At 42.5% G+C, this 13,934-nt stretch overlaps 1 protein-coding gene across 4 annotated transcripts in view; it reads right to left on the bottom strand.

Annotated features, from left to right (window-relative positions):
* Nucleotides 1-8,998, bottom strand: part of LOC123753977 (transient receptor potential channel pyrexia) — an 80,294-nt gene extending 71,296 nt beyond the window's left edge. The window contains exon 1 of one of the 4 annotated variants that reach the window (XM_045736027.2): nucleotides 8,735-8,998. The gene's annotated coding sequence lies outside the window, so the exon portion shown is untranslated. Of the gene's footprint in view, nucleotides 1-3,970; nucleotides 4,116-4,941; nucleotides 4,963-4,983; nucleotides 5,046-8,734 lie in introns of those variants that run through there. The other 3 variants (XM_045736028.2, XM_069307743.1, XM_069307736.1) reach the window with 3 other exon arrangements.
* Between the last annotated feature and the right edge of the window lie 4,936 nt (nucleotides 8,999-13,934).

The following is a 13,934-nucleotide window of genomic DNA, read 5'->3' as shown; positions in this document are numbered from 1 at the left end:
GTGGTGGAGCAGTTGATGAGTGACAGGTGTTGTGGTGGAGCAGGTGATGAGTGACAGGTGTTGTGGTGGAGCAGGTGATGAGTGACAGGTGTTGTGGTGGAGCAGGTGATCAGTGGCAGGTGTTGTGGTGGAGCAGTTGATGAGTGACAGGTGTTGTGGTGGAGCAGGTGATCAGTGGCAGGTGTTGTGGTGGAGCAGTTGATGAGTGACAGGTGTTGTGGTGGAGCAGGTGATGAGTGACAGGTGTTGTGGTGGAGCAGGTGATGAGTGACAGGTGTTGTGGTGGAGCAGGTGATCAGTGGCAGGTGTTGTGGTGGAGCAGTTGATGAGTGACAGGTGTTGTAGTGGAGCAGGTGATGAGTGACAGGTGTTGTGGTGGAGCAGGTGATCAGTGACAGGTGTTGTGGTGGAGCAAGTGATCAGTGACAGGTGTTGTGGTGGAGCAGGTGATGAGTGACAGGTGTTGTGGTGGAGCAGTTGATGAGTGACAGGTGTTGTGGTGGAGCAAGTGATCAGTGACAGGTGTTGTGGTGGAGCAGGTGATGAGTGACAGGTGTTGTGGTGGAGCAGTTGATGAGTGACAGGTGTTGTGGTGGAGCAGGTGTTGAGTGACAGGTGTTGTGGTGGAGCAGGTGATGAGTGACAGGTGTTGTGGTGGAGCAGGTGATGAGTGACAGGTGTTTTGGTGGAGCAGTTGATGAGTGACAGGTGTTGTGGTGGAGCAGGTGATGAGTGACAGGTGTTGTGGTGGAGCAAGTGATCAGTGACAGGTGTTGTGGTGGAGCAGGTGATGAGTGACAGGTGTTGTGGTGGAGCAGTTGATGAGTGACAGGTGTTGTGGTGGAGCAAGTGATCAGTGACAGGTGTTGTGGTGGAGCAGGTGATGAGTGACAGGTGTTGTGGTGGAGCAGTTGATGAGTGACAGGTGTTGTGGTGGAGCAGGTGATGAGTGACAGGTGTTGTGGTGGAGCAGGTGATGAGTGACAGGTGTTGTGGTGGAGCAGGTGATCAGTGGCAGGTGTTGTGGTGGAGCAGTTGATGAGTGACAGGTGTTGTGGTGGAGCAGGTGATCAGTGGCAGGTGTTGTGGTGGAGCAGTTGATGAGTGACAGGTGTTGTGGTGGAGCAGGTGATGAGTGACAGGTGTTGTGGTGGAGCAGGTGATGAGTGACAGGTGTTGTGGTGGAGCAGGTGATCAGTGGCAGGTGTTGTGGTGGAGCAGTTGATGAGTGACAGGTGTTGTAGTGGAGCAGGTGATGAGTGACAGGTGTTGTGGTGGAGCAGGTGATCAGTGACAGGTGTTACTTTGTATTTGCCTCTTCATTCCACCACTTGCACTGGACGGTAGATGGACGGCTCCACTTCTAGCAGGTCGGCGTTCAATCCCCGACCATCCAAGTGGTTGGGTACTATTCCCTCCCTCCCTCCAGACCCAAATATTTATCCGCATATCCCTTTCCTGTGCTACATAGTCGTAATGTCTTAGCGCTCTCTCCTGATAGCTACGTTACCTTGCCTCTACATATATATATAAACACATAGAGAAGGTCGCTGGCAAAGCTTGGCCCAGCTAAGACATTTCTTTAATAGTGACATTCAACCAACGGCTTTATGTCTACTGTCAAACATCCATATGCCCCACAAAGTCCATAAACAAAGTTGTACATATGACCCTGAAGGAAAATAAATCCTTTGGGACACCGTCTACATCTTTATACGTGAAAGTACTAGAGCGCAGAAAAGTTGCCTCTTAGGTAAAGGCTTCGAGCGCAACTGGGATGTCAAGAGGAATGCACACCGGGTCTTAATAAACTTTTCTCTTCATCATTCCAATTGTGTCAACCACGGTGAAGATCTCTCATACACAGTGCCTGTGGCCCGCGCAATACGTTCACAAGTTCCTTCACTTCGAGATGAAAGCACACGGCAGGCATGGTCAGTAGTGTCTCTTGTGCGTGGGTGTGGCTGACTGGCTGTTGGTCGGCCGGAGTGGGTCACCATTACTTGTGGGTCGTCACCAGTCAGTGACTGTGCTTGTCATGCTGTCAGGGGTTGACTCATGTCAGTGACTGTGCTTGTCATGCTGTCAGAGGTTGACTCATGTCAGTGACTGCTTGTCATGCTGTCAGGGGTTGACTCATGTCAGTGACTGTGCTTGTCATGCTGTCAGGGGTTGACTCATGTCAGTGACTGTGCTTGTCATGCTAGAGGGCTTGCTTCAGATGCTGCCACAGGAAGAATACCAGCAGACACCTCCAGTTCAGGACACTTGTAACATCACCAGGACACTTGTAGCATCACCAGGACACTTGTGGCATCACCAGGACACTTGTGGCATCACCAGGACACTTGTGGCATCACCAGGACACTTGTGGCATCACCAGGACACTTGTGGCATCACCAGGACACTTGTAGCATCACCAGGACACTTGTGGCATCACCAGGACACTTGTGGCATCACCAGGACACTTGTGTCATCACCAGGACACTTGTGGCATCACCAGGACACTTGTGGCATCACCAGGACACTTGTGGCATCACCAGGAAACTTGTGTAGCATCACCAGGACACTTGTGGCATCACCAGGACACTTGTGGCATCACCAGGACACTTGTAGCATCACCAGGACACTTGTGGCATCACCAGGACACTTGTGGCATCACCAGGACACTTGTGTCATCACCAGGACACTTGTGACATCACCAGGACACTTGTGGCATCACCAGGACACTTGTGACATCACCAGGACACTTGTGACATCACCAGGACACTTGTGGCATCACCAGGACACTTGTGACATCACCAGGACACTTGTGGCATCACCAGGACACTTGTGGCATCACCAGGACACTTGTGGCATCACCAGGACACTTGTGACATCACCAGGACACTTGTGGCATCACCAGGACACTTGTGACATCACCAGGACACTTGTGGCATCACCAGGACACTTGTGACATCACCAGGACACTTGTGGCATCACCAGGACACTTGTGACATCACCAGGACACTTGTGACATCACCAGGACACTTGTGGCATCACCAGGACACTTGTGACATCACCAGGACACTTGTGGCATCACCAGGACACTTGTGACATCACCAGGACACTTGTGGCATCACCAGGACACTTGTAGCATCACCAGGACACTTGTGGCATCACCAGGACACTTGTAGCATCATCAGGACACTTGTGGCATCACCAGGACACTTGTGGCATCACCAGGACACTTGTGTCATCACCAGGACACTTGTGGCATCACCAGGACACTTGTGGCATCACCAGGACACTTGTGGCATCACCAGGACACTTGTGTAGCATCACCAGGACACTTGTGACATCACCAGGACACTTGTGGCATCACCAGGACACTTGTGGCATCACCAGGACACTTGTGGCATCACCAGGACACTTGTGTAGCATCACCAGGACACTTGTGGCATCACCAGGACACTTGTGGCATCACCAGGACACTTGTGGCATCACCAGGACACTTGTGGCGTCACCAGGACACTTGTAGCATCACCAGGACACTTGTGGCATCACCAGGACACTTGTGGCATCACCAGGACACTTGTGGCGTCACCAGGACACTTGTAGCATCACCAGGACACTTGTGGCATCACCAGGACATTTGTGGCATCACCAGGACACTTGTGGCGTCACCAGGACACTTGTAGCATCACCAGGACACTTGTGAAATCACCAGGACACTTGTGGCATCACCAGGACACTTGTGGCATCACCAGGACACTTGTGTAGCATCACCAGGACACTTGTGGCATCACCAGGACACTTGTGGCATCACCAGGACACTTGTGTAGCATCACCAGGACACTTGTGGCATCACCAGGACACTTGTGTAGCATCACCAGGACACTTGTGGCATCACCAGTAACCACGACTCGCCGTGCCCTTCTCTTCTTCAAGCGGCCATTTTGTCTTACAGTTGACTTGGTGCGCAACTGACCTGTCCCTCAGCCCTCTCTCTCGTCCTCGCTAGCGTCGCTGCTGCTCGGAAGCCTCCAGCTCTCACTTGAGGTTGAGCATGGTGGTGGTGGATGAGGCGTGAGGTGAGGGAGTGTGAGGCATGAGCAGTGAGGGAATATGAGGGGTTGTGGTCCGCGCACCTCGCTCCGCCCCCTCTCATGCACCGCCATGCACTTGCCATATTGATTTCTCTCTCTAAACCACACATATTTTCTCAAGTATTTCCTCCAATAGCCATCGTCCCCGGCATAGTTTCTGGTGTATCATGTATCAAGTATATATATATCAGTGAGATCACGAGACAGTATTAATAAATAGAGCGTGTCCACATGTTGGGAGCCTGCAACACCCGCACCTCGTAACTCACGCTCACAGTGGCCATTTTCCTTGGCTAGCAATATTTAGTTTTACTAATCCTCCTCTCATAAATTATTTTAGACCCTGCTGGTGAACACAACAACGAAGATTGTTTTGTTTTCGAAACTTCTCTGTTGTTAAGACCGGAAATTGAGATCATGGGAGTAGTCGCCGAAGGAGCCAGGCTAAAGACGCCGAGAGAGGCTTCAATATGTCTATTGTGTTATCAGAGTAACAATGGTATTAGCCCGGTCTAAGACATCGGAGCATGCAAAGGTCAGCAGGCATTACACTTATACGCGCTAAAACCTCTCGAACACCTCTCATTATTGACAATTCGTTTTGAATATGGCATCGGACTTGAAGAACAGATTCTTGAAAGCTGCCGGAGAGGCGTTTATGAATCGTAGGACCAAGACCGTCCTGGTCACTCCATAAGCACAGGTCTGGCCCGCACTAACCACACATCGCACCACTTGTAGCCTGGTATTACCATATACTGCATCAGCACCAGCCTCGGACAGCCACACTACCCGTAACATCCTGGTAAAGCCACAGGTCGCAACAGAACCATCCTGGTTGACCTAACCACACCTGGCTTTCTCTTGCCACACTCTGCAGGGCATGTCTGTCTACCTCCTCCGGAACATCCACACGTGTGCGTCCTCACCGACTGACTCAAGTGGAGGGGATCGCTGATGAGAGGGGCGCTGCGCAGTGTGTCGAGGAGGGGGGGAGGGGGGGCAATGGGAAGGTTGGAGGGGGGGTGCTCAATGTTTCCACTGGGGTCGTGGGGTGTTACCTAGGACAGAGAGGTGGATCTCACCAGTGATTACGCTGATGGAGGACGATTAGTCAACAGCCTGCAATGGTATAATTTTGATTGTAATAAGTCAACTCGTGCCATCTGAAATGATCCTTGATAAGGCACTGGCATCAAGTATTGCAAGGGGAGGGGGGGGGTAATATTGATTCTCTCTACGAAATTCACCCAAGCAGGCCATTAATATTTACTGGAATTCCCATCAGTAAACTGCAGCTGATACACTTTTTTTGCAATGTTACATAGGTCATATAATTAGTTTGAACCATGAAATGACACGAAATTACACTATGGCCAGGCACTCACGTGACATCCATCACGTCAGCTGGTAACAGAGGACGCAGAAGACGTGTGTGTGCGTAGTAAGCAAGCCTCGCGATCAAGAAGGCCATGTTGCACAAGGGTTGCAAGAGCCGGTACCTCCTCCCCACACCTTCTCATCCTAACCACACACCTGCCACTATAAAATGGTGAAGCTAAAAAGGAAGGTGTCACCATCACAACACTCACTATCGCTGTGTCAAGTGTGCTGTGTATGCCAGTTGGTGACGGAGGCGACGCCGCAGGTGCCACGTCAGGCGCCTTCACCAGACTGAAGGTGGTGGTATACACACGCTCCCTCAGTTAGCTAACCCAAGATAAAGTACCTTCTTAAAATTGCAAAGATGAATTCCCTAAAATATACATAAAAATGTATAGCTACAACAATAACGTCCTAGTTACACATTTTTTGTAACTATGAACGTATTGTTCGTAGTTACAATCATGTAACTATGAACAATACGTTCACAGATACATGATCAGAATCTTCACGAACGTTGAAGATGAGGACACATAACACAGGTATAAACATACATTATACTTGTACAGACACACCATATCAACCACTTCATATTTATTAAAGATATAAATGCTCTTATTTGTGCGAACCAGGACACTTATGTCCTGTATATATGTATATATATATATATATATATATATATATATATATATATATATATATATATATGTATATCGTACCTAGTAGCCAGAACGCACTTCTCAGCCTACTATGCAAGGCCCGATTTGCCTAATAGGCCGAGTGATGTTCTTTATTTTCAATAAATTGTTTCCATTTAGTTTATTTGAATAATTATTATTATATTATATTAAGACCATAATTTATTGACTAAGTTGTGATAGTTTAGGTTGGGTTAAGGGAGATTAGGTTATGTAGGGTAGGTTAGGTTCGGTCATATATCTACGTTAGTTTTAACTCAAATTTAAACAAATTAACTTATACATAATGAAATGGACAGATTAATCATTTCATAAGAAATTTTGTAGAAAATTATATAAATTCAGGAATACTTGGCTTATTAGGCAAATCGGGCCTTGCATAGTAGGCCAAGTAAGACGTTCTGGCTACTAGGTACAACATATATATATATATATATATATATATATATATATATATATATATATATATATATATATATATATATTTATATATATATATATATATATATTTATATATATATATATATTTATATATATATATATATATATATATATATATATATATATATATATATATATATATACAACTTTAGAACACTTTCCCAACAGTGTATATATATATATATATATATATATATATATATATATATATATATATATATATATATATATATACATTATATATATATATAATATATATATATATATATATATATATATAAATATGACCGAAAAAGTAAGATTAATAATTCTAACACGAATTTTCTCAATCTTTCGTACATTTCTTTTCACTGCTGGTGGTAATTCAAAAATCAATTCTCCAAAATTCATTTTTATTTCTAGTCTGACGCGACACTTGAGCGCGTTTCGTAAAACTTATTACATTTTCAAAGACTTTAGTTTACACATACACAACTGAATAGAACTTACACATCTCCGATTTGTTTATATCTACATTTGAATGGGGTGAGGTGGTATTAATAGGGTATTAAATTCATCAACACAAGACAGAACACGAAACAATGGGTATTGAATGGAAGTGATTGTAGAAAGCCTATTGGTCCATATTTCTTGATGCTTCTATATTGGAGCAGAGTCTTGAGGTGGGTAGAATATATATTCTACCCACCTCAAGACTCCGCTCCAATATAGAAGCATCAAGAAATATGGACCAATAGGCTTTCTACAATCACTTCCATTCAATACCCATTGTTTCGTGTTCTGTCTTGTGTTGATGAATTTAATACCCTATTAATACTACCTCACCCCATCCACCTCACTCAAATGTAGATATAAACAAATCGGAGATGTGTAAGTTCTATTCAGTTGTGTATGTGTAAACTAAAGTCTTTGAAAATGTAATAAGTTTTACGAAACGCGCTCAAGTGTCGCGTCAGACTAGAAATAAAAATGAATTTTGGAGAATTGATTTTTGAATTGCCACCAGCAGTGAAAAGAAATGTACGAAAGATTGAGAAAATTCGTGTTAGAATTATTAATCTTACTTTTTCGGTCATATTTAATAATATATGTCTACAGGAAAGACTGCTACCAAAATATACTAAGATATATATATATATATATATATATATATATATATATATATATATATATATATATATATATATATATATATATATATAGTAGGCCTAGCGTCTTGGGCACTAGTCCAACTTCAGAGGAGTTCGAAGAAGTGTTTGACTTGCAACAATGATCGAACCCGTCTGTGGCATTCATCAATGTTTCCCATTGTCGTGTTTTTCAAGAGATCCATAACCTTTAAGCACCTTTTTGTATTATTATTTTTGTATCAACCCATGTATATCTTGTAACCATCAAATATATAATAAAGCACAAAAATAAAAAAGGAAGGGGGTGGTAGGAGAAAAGCACAGAAACTGTATTGGAGAGGATCTAAACATTCCGTCTAATGCGTTATGCGTGGTTTCCTCCGAGGCTTTGGGTCCCCCTTATTCCAGCTAGAGGTGGTACTCCCTTATATATATATATATATATATATATATATATATATATATATATATATATATATATATATATATATATATATATATATATATCGGACATTGAATTATAATGCGTTAACATGTATGTTAACGTATGTATGATATGTAGATACATGTATGATATGTAGAGATTGGCATTTTTCTTCCTATTAAAAAACTAAAGTTTAGCATTCACCCTAAAATCTCAGTATATTTCCTGCATGATGTCGCGCAACCCTGATCCAGCCCGCCCTCCTAACATGTCCCAACGTCAAGAAACTGACGTACTAAAGTGCCCTTATCCTAACCTACCAGAGGACCCAGAACAGAAACCGGGACTGTATGTCAATTAGCCGAGCCGCTACCATTTTCTAGTACGAGAGTTTTTGGCCTGATGTAGAGTATACGTCAAAATGCGGCGCTCTATTATGAGGACGGGTTGGTACGTCACACTGGCCATGTGTGACCACACCATACACTCCAGTAACAATATTATTTAAACATGACAATTGAATGACCAATCCTATTGTGTTCAGGAAATTATATAATGGTATTCACTTACTGGTAGTGACGGAGGGCAGTTACCAGTATAGGAAACTGGTGACGGGTGATCACCAGCTCGTGAGGCTGGTGACAGGTGTAGGTGGTGAAGAAGAGTGACAGGATTAAGTGGTGAAGACGAGTGACAGGAGTAAGTTGTGAAGAGTGACAGGATTAAGTGAAGAAGAATGCCTGGAATAAGTGGCGAAGAGTGACGGAATAAGCAGTGACGCAGGGAGTGAGAGCGCGGGGCAGGGTGCGTGTCACCGTCAGAGAGTGTGGCGAGGCTACTGGCGGCCTGGCTGGCCCGACCTGACACACCCGCCTCCCGCCCTGCTGCTGCGCGCTCCTCCTTGATTCACTCCCTCAACAGTTACTTTAATTATTGTAAGGCCCATACCCATCCTGTTGGGATGGGGTGATAAGAAAGGATACAGGGGGTGGGGAGCATAAAGGACTTCAATCTGAGTGAAAGTTTCAGATCTTGTTCAACACATGGCGCCTGCCATAATTGTTCTGCCCGGAAACGTCTTCAAGTAGATGGCGAGGATGCTCAGAATTTCCACAAGGTTGACTAAACCATAGATGAATGTACAGAGTGCATGTTGTGGGCCATCCCGCGCTCCTACAATTGATTCAGTACAGCTTTCGGGATGTTTCTTAAAAATTTTACAGAAAATAAATTTCGTTGATAAAGATTCCAAAAAAGGGTAAAATAAATGTTACTTCACCAGAGACAGTCACATTTAATACAGGCCACTCAAAACACAATACAGTTCTCTATATAATTAGTAATTGACATAGGTGCTGTACAGGAGGATATACTACCCAGGTGGTGTGAGAGAGGGGTTGGTGTCTCGGTCTAATCACTTTACTCTGAGAACAGCCTCCTGAATTATATGAAGAGACAGATAGTTGGTGTCGAGAGCAGCTGCGTACTGGTGCTGATATTCCCCCATCTCGCAGGATATTCTAAGAGTATGTGGTCAGTAGTCTGCGCTGGTAAACTCTTGATGGAGTATGAGGATATCATCATGAACACGAGAGTGGATAAAGCAATATCAAAGCTCTAGGGATCTCTTACCAACATGTCTGAACGGTCCTCTTTGTGGTACGTACTGTTTGCGTGAAGATTCTCATTTCGATGGCTGTACGAGTGCTAATGTTGGGAGACGCGTCACAATGGCACGTCAGTGTTTATTTGGCACCGCTTCAGTTGTTGCTGTTTACAGTTGATGGAAGTGTCACGACTAATGCATTTGGCGACGAGGACTCATGTTTTGTTGATGGCGTCAGCTGATCGTTGCTGTTTTTGTAGTTTGAGTTTCGTTTTCTATGTTAGATTAACTTTTATTAGATTAAAATTAAGTTAGATTAAGTCTTTTTAATGGTTTCAACTTTGGTTTAATAAGGTGGTTTAACTTTTTAAAGTGAAATGCTTTGCTATTGATATTCTATAAAAGCAAGGTCTGGATTTGATGAGTAGATGAAATTGTTTAAATACCGTGAGTGATGTTTTGATATTGGTGTTCCGCACTATATTGGAACCCGACCCAACACCCGGTTGGGTTGAATTTAGTTAGGAGTCGGTCCAGTGTCGACTTTTCTATTGCATTTTCAATACAAGTGATAAGTGTCTTGACGAGATCTTCTCTTAGCTACAAGTTTTGAGGGAGTGGAATGTTGTCAGGGGGTGTAGGATGGTTAGTGATAAAAGCATTTGGCGTGTGTAAAGTTTGTTGTTGGAGGATTGGTGGTGGTTGGTTAAGGACGGTGTTGGGTTGCTTCATTGTGCTACCGCTGGGCATGTCTATGTTGGGGAGAGTCCTAATGGAAGGACTAGGCTGCTATGTATGAAGGACAGTGTTTCGAATTTATTTCATGGTTTCCATCACAGTTTGAACATTTGAGCATGTTTGATGTGAATGCTTTTGTATAATGGCTACCAGAGCAATTTTCATATTTTTTTTTTTGCAGCTTTTCGAGGTATGGTTAATTTCTTTACATCTAAAACACTGAGCTGGACGCGGTATGTACGCCTCTAGTTTATGGAGAAACCCGCTGATCCAAACCCAGTCAGGTGGAAGGTATTGTATAGAGGTCAGTAGGGTTGTGCCTGTATCACTCAGTTCTCCGTCTGTTTTACGCATAGTTTGACTCCGTAGATTGAAATATTATCTAATTGAAATTGTGCTTTGATGTCTTCTTTACTATTGAAGAACACATGTCTGATTATATATTTTGTTAACCTGTAACATAACGGTTCGTAGCATCACACTTTGTATCCACGATGTCAGTCATGTCAGGAAGCTCTAGTTCCTCGCTGTGATTGTGGTCCACCGCGATCAAGTTCTCTTGCTTGTTGGATTCTTTTCTTTGTATCGTGCACTTTGATCTTAAACATCTTGGGAATGTCATTGCGTATGATACTTTGTGTCGAAATATTAAAAAAAAAACACTGCTATCCGTGGATGTATTGTCATCAAAGAAAACGACGAAGGTTTTTAAACCAAGAGAACTTATCCTATCAGGGTTGAGCGGTGAATGTTGGTACTCAGGCCGCGTGGGGCCGGGATGGACTCTTGTTTACCTCTCGATGCTGGCGGCGCGTCTCCTCAAATCTGTGTACCTTGATCTTTATTGTCCAGGAAAACGCCTTCTTTATCTTCTTCAGAACGCGGAAGACCATCATTACCCGAATGCTTGCCATGCAACGGTGGTTTCTTTGAATCTTCAGCGGTATATTGGTTGTCAGCGGGAGAGACGCTGCGCGTACCCCACGCCGTCGCCATGTTGTCCAGTCCCTTCAACGGGTCTGATCACCAATGACTGGATGTTACGGTTTTTTTTTTATTAACACATTAGGTACATCTGCATTAGTGCAGCTGCCCTAGACTATATGAAGTGGAGTACAGTGTGTCAAAAAAGGCTAACTAGGTGATGCTAAAAAATCCCCATCACACAGGATGGTTAGTCATACAGAGGCATGTGATAAGTGGTCTGCATTGGCAGACTCCGGATGCATTTTGAGGATATCAACAACACAAGATTGAATAAGGTAGCAGTGGTAATACAAGTCCTCATCTCGCAGGATGGATAGTCATACAGAGCCATGTGTTTAATAGCCTGCACTGGCAAATTTTGGGTATACTGTGAGGATATCTTCAAGAATACGAGAGTGAATAAAGTAATTGCAAAGCTCCAGGTACCTCATGCCAACTGGTCTGAAAGGTCTAATAACTAGGCATTCAGTGATGTAGTGCGGGAGATCATGCCGTAGTTCCTGCTCACAGAGTTTGCAACTGGAGTGTTCAGGATTGGGAGACCCGTCACCTGCAGCCACCTGCCGCAGGTAACGGTAACCCAACCTGATCCTTGCAAACACCCCTATAGTGATTTTAAACTCTACGGTCGTGACAGGCCACATTTCACTCACCCTGGCCACCAAACCTTTGTTCATCTACGATTTATTTTATTTTTTGTTCTAGCCTACAGCTACTCCTCCATCTTGTAAACAAGGCTGGCCAGTTAACTAATTCAAATTCAAATTCAATTTTTTTATTCAGGTAAAAATACATACATAAATGATGAGTTACAAACAATGTAGGATTTATAGATAGAACTAGTACATACAATACCTAAAGCCACTAATACGCATTGCGTTTCGGGCAAAACTGGCCGAACGAATATAACTGGCCTCAAGATCTATGTAGCTCCCAAATAAGCCATCTCTGGCAATAATAAATTATATATATATGCTGTTTTTATTCAATTTTATTTACACATATTGCTTTAGACTTGAAGTTTACTTGAAGTTTGAGAGCTATATAATTGCGTTTTTCCAATACAGCTATTAGTAACAACTGGGGGATTCTATACTTATATTAAATACCCTTTTGTGTTATTAGCTATTCCGTTGCAACGTTTTCGAATTGTTGTAATGGTAAGATCCACATAATTGTTGTAGTGGAAAGATTCACATAATTGTTGTAGTGATAAGATCCATATAATTGTTATAGTGGTAAGATCCACATAATTGTTATAGTGGTAAGATCCACATAATTGTTGTAGTGGAAAGATTCACATAATTGTTGTAGTGATAAGATCCACATAATTGTTATAGTGGTAAGATCCACATAATTGTTATAGTGGTAAGATCCACATAATTGTTGTAGTGATAAGATCCACATAATTGTTGTAGTGATAAGATCCACATAATTGTTGTAGTGGTAACATCCACATAATTGTTGTAGTGGAAAGATTCACATAATTGTTGTAGTGATAAGATCCATATAATTGTTATAGTGGTAAGATCCACATAATTGTTATAGTGGTAAGATCCACATAATTGTTGTAGTGATAAGATCCACATAATTGTTGTAGTGATAAGATCCACATAATTGTTGTAGTGGAAAGATCCAAATAATTGTTGTAGCGGAAAGATCCAAATAATTGTTGTAGTGGAAAGATCCACATAACTGTTGTAGAGGTAAGATCCTCGTAATTGTTGTAATGTTAAGATCCTCGTAATTGTTGTAATAGTAAGATCCTCGTATAATTATAATTGTAACCTTATTGTATCCTTAATTGTAAGCCTTATAATTGAATATTAATATAATAATTGTAACCCATCCTCCTGTTTATACAGCACTTTTTGTAACTATGTGGGCCATCGTACATATTTTGATCTAATTGACGATTAGATGGTAGATTTGGGAAGTATTCACTTTATAGAGTCCGGTAAAAATAGAGCTAAAATCCAAACTTAAACATTCCTAGGCCTAGTATATCATATATTTATATATACATACATACTATATTAGGCCTCAGATAGAGTGTATTACCTAGGATGGTTAGGTTAGGTTAGGTTAGGTTAGGTTAGGTTAGGTTAGGTTAGTTTATATTAGCAACATATATACAAAACCTCTTCCGGTTTGTCCAAATTCAATAGTACCAAATTCTACTTTTTAATTGTCCATTACGTCAATATATGTACGATGGTACACGTCGTTAAGTACTATCTAACCAGGAGGATGGGCTGCGTAATTGTTGTAGTGATAAAGGCAAATAATTAAAGTTATGAGAACGTCGTAATTTTTAAAATTATATGAATGTCGTAAATGTTAGTTATCCGAATGTCGAAATTGTTAAAGTTATGACGTCTCAAAACCAACAAGGTACAAAAGGCATTCCGAGATTACAACCTCAGAATATTATTCAAA

Source organism: Procambarus clarkii, chromosome 6, assembly GCF_040958095.1.
Source record: "Procambarus clarkii isolate CNS0578487 chromosome 6, FALCON_Pclarkii_2.0, whole genome shotgun sequence".
Classification (NCBI taxonomy): domain Eukaryota; kingdom Metazoa; phylum Arthropoda; class Malacostraca; order Decapoda; family Cambaridae; genus Procambarus; species Procambarus clarkii.
The sequence above is the reverse complement of the archived record's forward strand: the minus strand, read 5'-3'. Positions and strand labels throughout refer to the sequence as shown.